We start from the raw sequence: 6,342 nt of genomic DNA on the forward strand, positions 1-6,342 counted from the left end.
GTGCCGCCTGCCCACCCTCACCAGGTCAGAGGGGAAGTCAGTGCCGCCTGCCCACCCTCGCCAGGTCGGAGGGGAAGTCAGTGCCGCCTGCCCACCCTCGCCAGGTCAGAGGGGAAGTCAGTGCCGCCTGCCCACCCTCGCCAGGTCAGAGGGGAAGTCAGTGCCGCCTGCCCACCCTCGCCAGGTCGGAGGGGAAGTCAGTGCCGCCTGCCCACCCTCGCCAGGTCGGAGGGGAAGTCAGTGCCGCCTGCCCACCCTCGCCAGGTCGGAGGGGAAGTCAGTGCCGCCTGCCCACCCTCGCCAGGTCGGAGGGGAAGTCAGTGCCGCCTGCCCACCCTCGCCAGGTCGGAGGGGAAGTCAGTGCCGCCTGCCCACCCTCGCCAGGTCGGAGGGGAAGTCAGTGCCGCCTGCCCACCCTCGCCAGGTCAGAGGGGAAGTCAGTGCCGCCTGCCCACCCTCGCACCGTGATTCTAAACGCATTCGCCCTGTTCCCGCTGCTGTCACTCTTCTCCGACACCAGAATCCATCGTCTTCAGTTTTCCAATGTTAAGACCGGTGGTTCCCTAGGATCCCTGGGCTTTCAGGACAGACCGGAACTGCTGAGGTGAGGCGCCCAGGCTGTGGTTTGAGCAGCTACTGGGCTCATAATTTCCCCAGTGTGTGGACTAGCCAGCCCGTATCTTGTGAGCCAGCCTAATAAATCTCCTTTGCGTCATATGTTCATTCTTTCTGGTCTGCTCCTCTAAGAACCCCAACTAATACAAGTGGGTTGCGGCTCCCAGCACCTCCCATGGGGAGACTTCAGGTGCCTGCGAGATAGAGATGAAGGGAATCTACACAGAGACACCCCTTATCTTCCGGCCCGGGCCACAGCCCCGTCACTCAGTGCCACGGCGGAGTCGGCAGACTGGTTCTCCGCCTGACCACCCCTCCCCTTTCTTCCTCCTCCATTTACTGTTTCTGTCTTGACTTAATAAGCCTTGCTCCTCTGTAACCCTGGGAACACTTCTCCTTGGATGAAGGACCCCCTTTTCTGCCCTTGGGGTACAGGAGCCATTGTGGCCTCTCTGTTGAACGTGACTGTTGAAATCTGCCTGTAGTTGCGTCTGAGCGCAAAAGTGAGAGAGAGAGAAAGGTCTTACCTGAATCTGCTTTCCACAAGCCTGTTATTAAATCCTCGGTTTCCAGACCTCAGCGCAAACGAGCCGCCAGGGCAAGCCCATGCAAAGCAGGTTTGGGATGTTAATTGTAATGTAGTCCTCTCCCATTGGAACTGTCCCCAGTAAACCATGTGATGAGACGAAATCGACAATAGAGTCTCCTTACCGTGTTTTTCCGTGTTGAAAAAACAGACTGAGTTTCAGCTGGGGATCACTGTGGAGAGGTCGCCAGCCCCGAGTGGCGGGGGAGAGGACACATTAGAATCTAAGAAGATGTAGGCTGCTGGTGTCAGAAATTACAACACAGAGAAGCAGCCTACAAACAAAAAGCAAAGATACGGGTGGTATGCCAGCTGGTGTCAGGCATAACCACGATCTTGGTTGAGGTGGGAACCTGTGTTCCTTTCCCTGCTCAATGCCCGGGACCCTTCTGCGCCAGCCGCCACAGTCTCTGAGTTCACATGTGCATCAACCCCATTGTGCCTGGAAGACACCAGCTGCTCCTGCCTTTATAATGGTTCTGCCTCTTCTACATAAATCCCTGAACCTTGGGGGAGGTCTCTGGTGAGGACACCCCATTTAGGACTGAGTGCTTCAAGGACTCTCACTCTGCACACAGTCCAGTTGTGGGTCCCAGTGTTAATTCTCTGATGAGGGTTGAGCTATGGGCGTATGGATATGTCATTAGGAGTCATTTTAATGTGACATTCCTCTAACAGCGTGATAGGAATAGGTCTCCCCTACACACGTGCCCTACGCAGCCGCAGGTTCTTGGCCACCTTGGCAGTGTCAGGTATGGGCTCCACTCCCAGTCAAACAGTGACTGGCTGCTCACATACAATTCGTTTCACTATGGCACCAGTATATCTTTCAAGAAGGTGTCTGTTGTAGGTTGCTGGGTTTGTAGTTGGGTGATTTGATTATTGCCTTTCTCCTCTGGTAGCACGGTGATACCATTCTCCTCTGGTACCATCACACCATGGATGCTGGTGAGCAGGGGGAAGGTTCTAGGTGAGCACCAGCAGCACAGCACCATCTCACCATGAATGCTGGTGAGCAGGAGGAAGGTTCTAGATGAGCACTATCGCACCATGAATGCTGGTGAGCAGGGGGAAGGTTCTAGATGAGCACCAGTTTTACCGTACCATCACACCATGAATGCTAGTGAGCAGGGGGAAGGTTCTAGGTGAGTACCATTGCACCATGAATGCTGGTGAGCAGGGGGAAGGTTGTAGGTAAACACCAGCCCCACTTTTCCATATTCAATGAGGTAAGCCAATGCTGCCTTCAGCACTAGAGTCTTACCATCACATTGCGGAGAGCAACCAATAGCCTTGGAGATGGCCTGGGATGTTTAGGGGAGTGCCCATGGGAAATATGTAACCAATTCCTGGCACTGGAGGTCTCGCTTGGTGGCACTGCAATGAATAATTGAGTCAGCTTAGTCAGACACTGGCGGGTTGTCCCTGGCTGCCAGGCACCAAGAGGCATTCGGTCTACAATCTGCAAAATGCCCCATTTACATGTAAAGTCTAATGGGTTTTTGGCCACTAGATGCATCCACGTAACACCACTATCAAAATAAACGCCTAGACCGTGGCTGCCCAGTCACGCTACTTCCTAGTCAAAACCTAGGCCACATCCAGCCACAGGCGACTCCCTTCCTGAAGGCCACACTCACGGGGTGCTTTTCTCTGCTTCTGAACTTTGTCTCCACTGTTGTTGCTGTTAAGGGCTGGTGGTTTCTTCCCTCCCAGCAAGTGTGAACGTATGCCCTTCCCTTGTCATATGGCAGCAGCCGGCCCCGCCAGGCAACAGGAACATTGGAAGTGAGTGTGCACAGGTTTCTCTCCTTAGTGACACGGGGCTCGAAGATCCAGTTTCTTGTGTTAACTGACCCAGCATCAGTTGTTGGGTTTCTGTAATTGCTCACCCGCACGAAGCTGCAATTCTCTCCTTCCTCAGTTTGTTCCAATTTTTGTATTATCGTCACAAGTTGTCAGAATGAGAAAGAAACAAGAGGAAAAAAACATATCTTCAAGTATAAGAGGCGATTTGAGGATGAAGAGGCTTAAAGGCTGAGCAGCAGGCCCACAGGTGCCTCCACAGAGGGAAAGGGATGGAAAGTTCTAGGCCTTGGGGGGTCCTTACTGGTGCTCACGTCCAATAAGCCTCTTGTGTATAGTTACATCATGCACTGCTGCAGACAGTCAGTGTAGCTTTAAAAGCTGTGTATCTCAAGGCTGGGGGCGTAGCTCAGTTGGTGAAGTGCTTGCCTTGAAAACACAAGGACCTGGGTTCATTCCCGGGAACGTACGTTTCAAAAGTCCAGGCCTGGTGATGCACACATGTAATCCCAGCACCGGACGGGCAGAGGCAAGTGCATCCCTGGGGTTTGCTGGCCAGCCAGGCGAGGCCTATGTGGTGACTTCCAGGCCAATGAGAGACCTTGTTTCAAAGAACCAATATGGATGTTTCCTGAAACAAACCCTGAGGCTGTCCTTGAACCTCCACACATGTGCACACCGCACACACGTAATGTCGCTCTCTGTCTCTCTGTCTCCTTCCCTCCCTCCTTCCATCTCTCCCATCCCACTGTGTCCCTGCTACAAACTCACCCCGTTGCGGAGGGAAGTGCTTTGAGCTAGTGTCTGAGGAGGGTAGGGCCACGGCTCACTTCCTCCTGAACCGAGCGCAGACACTGGAGCCTGACCTCCACTTGTATCTGTTCGCAGCAGACACACAGCTGAGCCTTACGTGTGAGAACTCCACTCCCCCCACACACGTGCTGCTGAGGGCTCACTCGCTTTTCTTCCCTGTTCACACCCTCCCAAGTCCTGTCGTCCTTCAGCCCTTTGCTTCTAAGGGTGACTGACCATGGCTGATTGTCCGCTCAAGCCCTTGTACTGCCTTGCCTGTGACGTCCCGTGTGTCTAGCGCCACCTTGTGGACAGGAGGCACAAAGCCCAATACAAAAGTGGTTTATATCTTTGCCACACTGAGTCTGCACCAACATGACTGTGACAGCCTGCCACTTTCACGCTGAGTCTTCCCCACCTGTGAGCCTTCCTTCAGTGGCTGCCCTAGAGAGAGGTCATACTCTAAAGTGACACACTGTCTGTCCCTTTAGCTGTCAGACTATTGAAACTACAGACCTTAAGAAATTGGTGTTTGTCCCCAAGGGAGCTTGAGCCAGGGAGGTGCCAGTCAGATTTGGGGAGCTTAGCTTCCCAAAAGAGCTTCTGCCGGTTCTGATAGCTTGTCAGACCACGCTGCAGGAGACCCTAGAGCCCAGGCCATGGTGGTCCCGTGCGTGTTGAGCAGGACTGCTTGGTTACACCAACCTCTTGCCTTGTATTAGATGCCGAACTTCATATCACAGCCCCGAAGATGGGCTTAGTTTCATTTGTTCCTCTTCTCAGTGTGGCCACAGCGACTATGTCTTCTTTCTCAGCTTTTCACTGATCTCTCTCTTTAAAATGTGTACTAAGGAATGGCGGCTGAGTCTGGCTGAGGCAGCCAGGGTCATCCTTCCCCCAGGCATCCGGTTTCCACTCTTGGTCCCTGTTCTCCTTCCTCCTGCTGTAAGAGCTGGTGAAGTTGTCTCTCTGGGCTTTTCCTGTGATCTCTACTTTGCACACAACTGTCATGTTGCCAACAGGACACTCACTGGCTGGGCTGTGATCCTCGCTCATGCGCTGAGCCTAGCTCCCAGCACTTCAGTGAGTGTCCTCGTCTGGATCTGTGTTTTTACAGAGGCAGATAGAGACCTCTGGGCTGGATCTGAATCAGTATTAAAGATGTTTTTGTAAGATGAGGTTGGGACGTGGACACACACAAATAAAAGCCATGCTATGGCACAGGAGGTAGAAACCCTGTGTAGGCAGGCAACTCCGTCACCTGAGTTCAGATCTCAGCCCCCACATCACCCAAAGCAGCACCTGCCTGTGAGCTCAGTGCTGGGGACGTGCAGAGGGGACGTCTGGGGCTTGCTGGCTGCCAAGTGAGCTGAATCAGAGACTCCAGGCTCAGTGAGAGATTCTGGCTCCAAAAATAAGGTAGAGAGAGACCAAGAAGGACACTTCACATTGAACTCAGGCCTCCACACACGTGTGCTCACGTGCATGTGCACCTGAAAATAGCACACGGGGGGGGGGGGGAGCAGAAGGGGGCTGGAAGAGAGAGAGAGAGAGAGAGAGAGAGAGAGAGAGAGAGAGAGAGAGAGAGAGAGAGAGAGAGAGAGATATTTGCAAGCCAAGGAGAGCGGCCTGGAAAGATGCAAACTCCACCCTTACCTTGACCTTGGACCTCCTGCTTCAAAGGCCCTTCCAGCAGGAGCTGTGACCTCCATCCTCCCATGAGTCTGCTGCCCGCCCTACAGAACTCAGGCTCAGCAGCCCCAGCTACATCACGAGTCAACTTCCCAGAAGTCAACTTCCCAGAAGTGTCCCTCTTGAGATGTATATCCTACTGGCCTCCTCTCTATGGACAACATTCTCTGGGATTCCTCACAGCTGATGCCAAACCCACTGTCAGGTCGGCACTCGGAGGCCACCAGGAGCCAAGCCGCGTGCACACCGCCCTCTCTGAGCTGCCTTTCCGTGAGCTTATTAACAGTAACACTTACTGAAAACCAGCTAACAGCCAGCAGGCTCCCTTGACTGTGGTTTGGAGGCTTGGGCTGGAGGTCAAAAGGCAGGCAGAGTTCAAGTGCAGCAACTTACCTGACCTACCTAAGGCTCGGTTTCCTGTTTCCTTGTCAGCAAAGTGGAAATCATCGTTCACGGACCCACCCTCGCCCCCCCAGATTGTTCCGGAACAATCCTTAGCCCTGGGGCTGCCTCTGTGATGTTGCTTTCTCAGCACTAGAAGCCTCCGTCTCCCACTTCTGGTCCTTTTCACTGAGAAGATGGGTGGAAGGTTTGGGGGGGGCAGTTATAAATCTGCAATTCTAGCTAAGCCATTTGGGTCCAGGTGAAAAAGGAAAAGTGAGTGAGTTCCTGTTCAGAAGTGGGTTGTTACTGTCTGTTGCTGTGGCAAAACACCATAGCCAAAGCAACTTGGGTGAGGAAAGGGTTCGCTTGGGCTACACTTTACAATAGAGCCCGTGTGGATGGAAGTCAGGACAGGGGCTCAGGTGGGAACTGTGATGCTCACCAGCTCCCGGAGCCTGCTCAGCTGC

Source organism: Acomys minous (genome assembly GCF_964271855.1).
Source record: "Acomys minous genome assembly, chromosome: 14".
NCBI lineage: Eukaryota > Metazoa > Chordata > Mammalia > Rodentia > Muridae > Acomys > Acomys minous.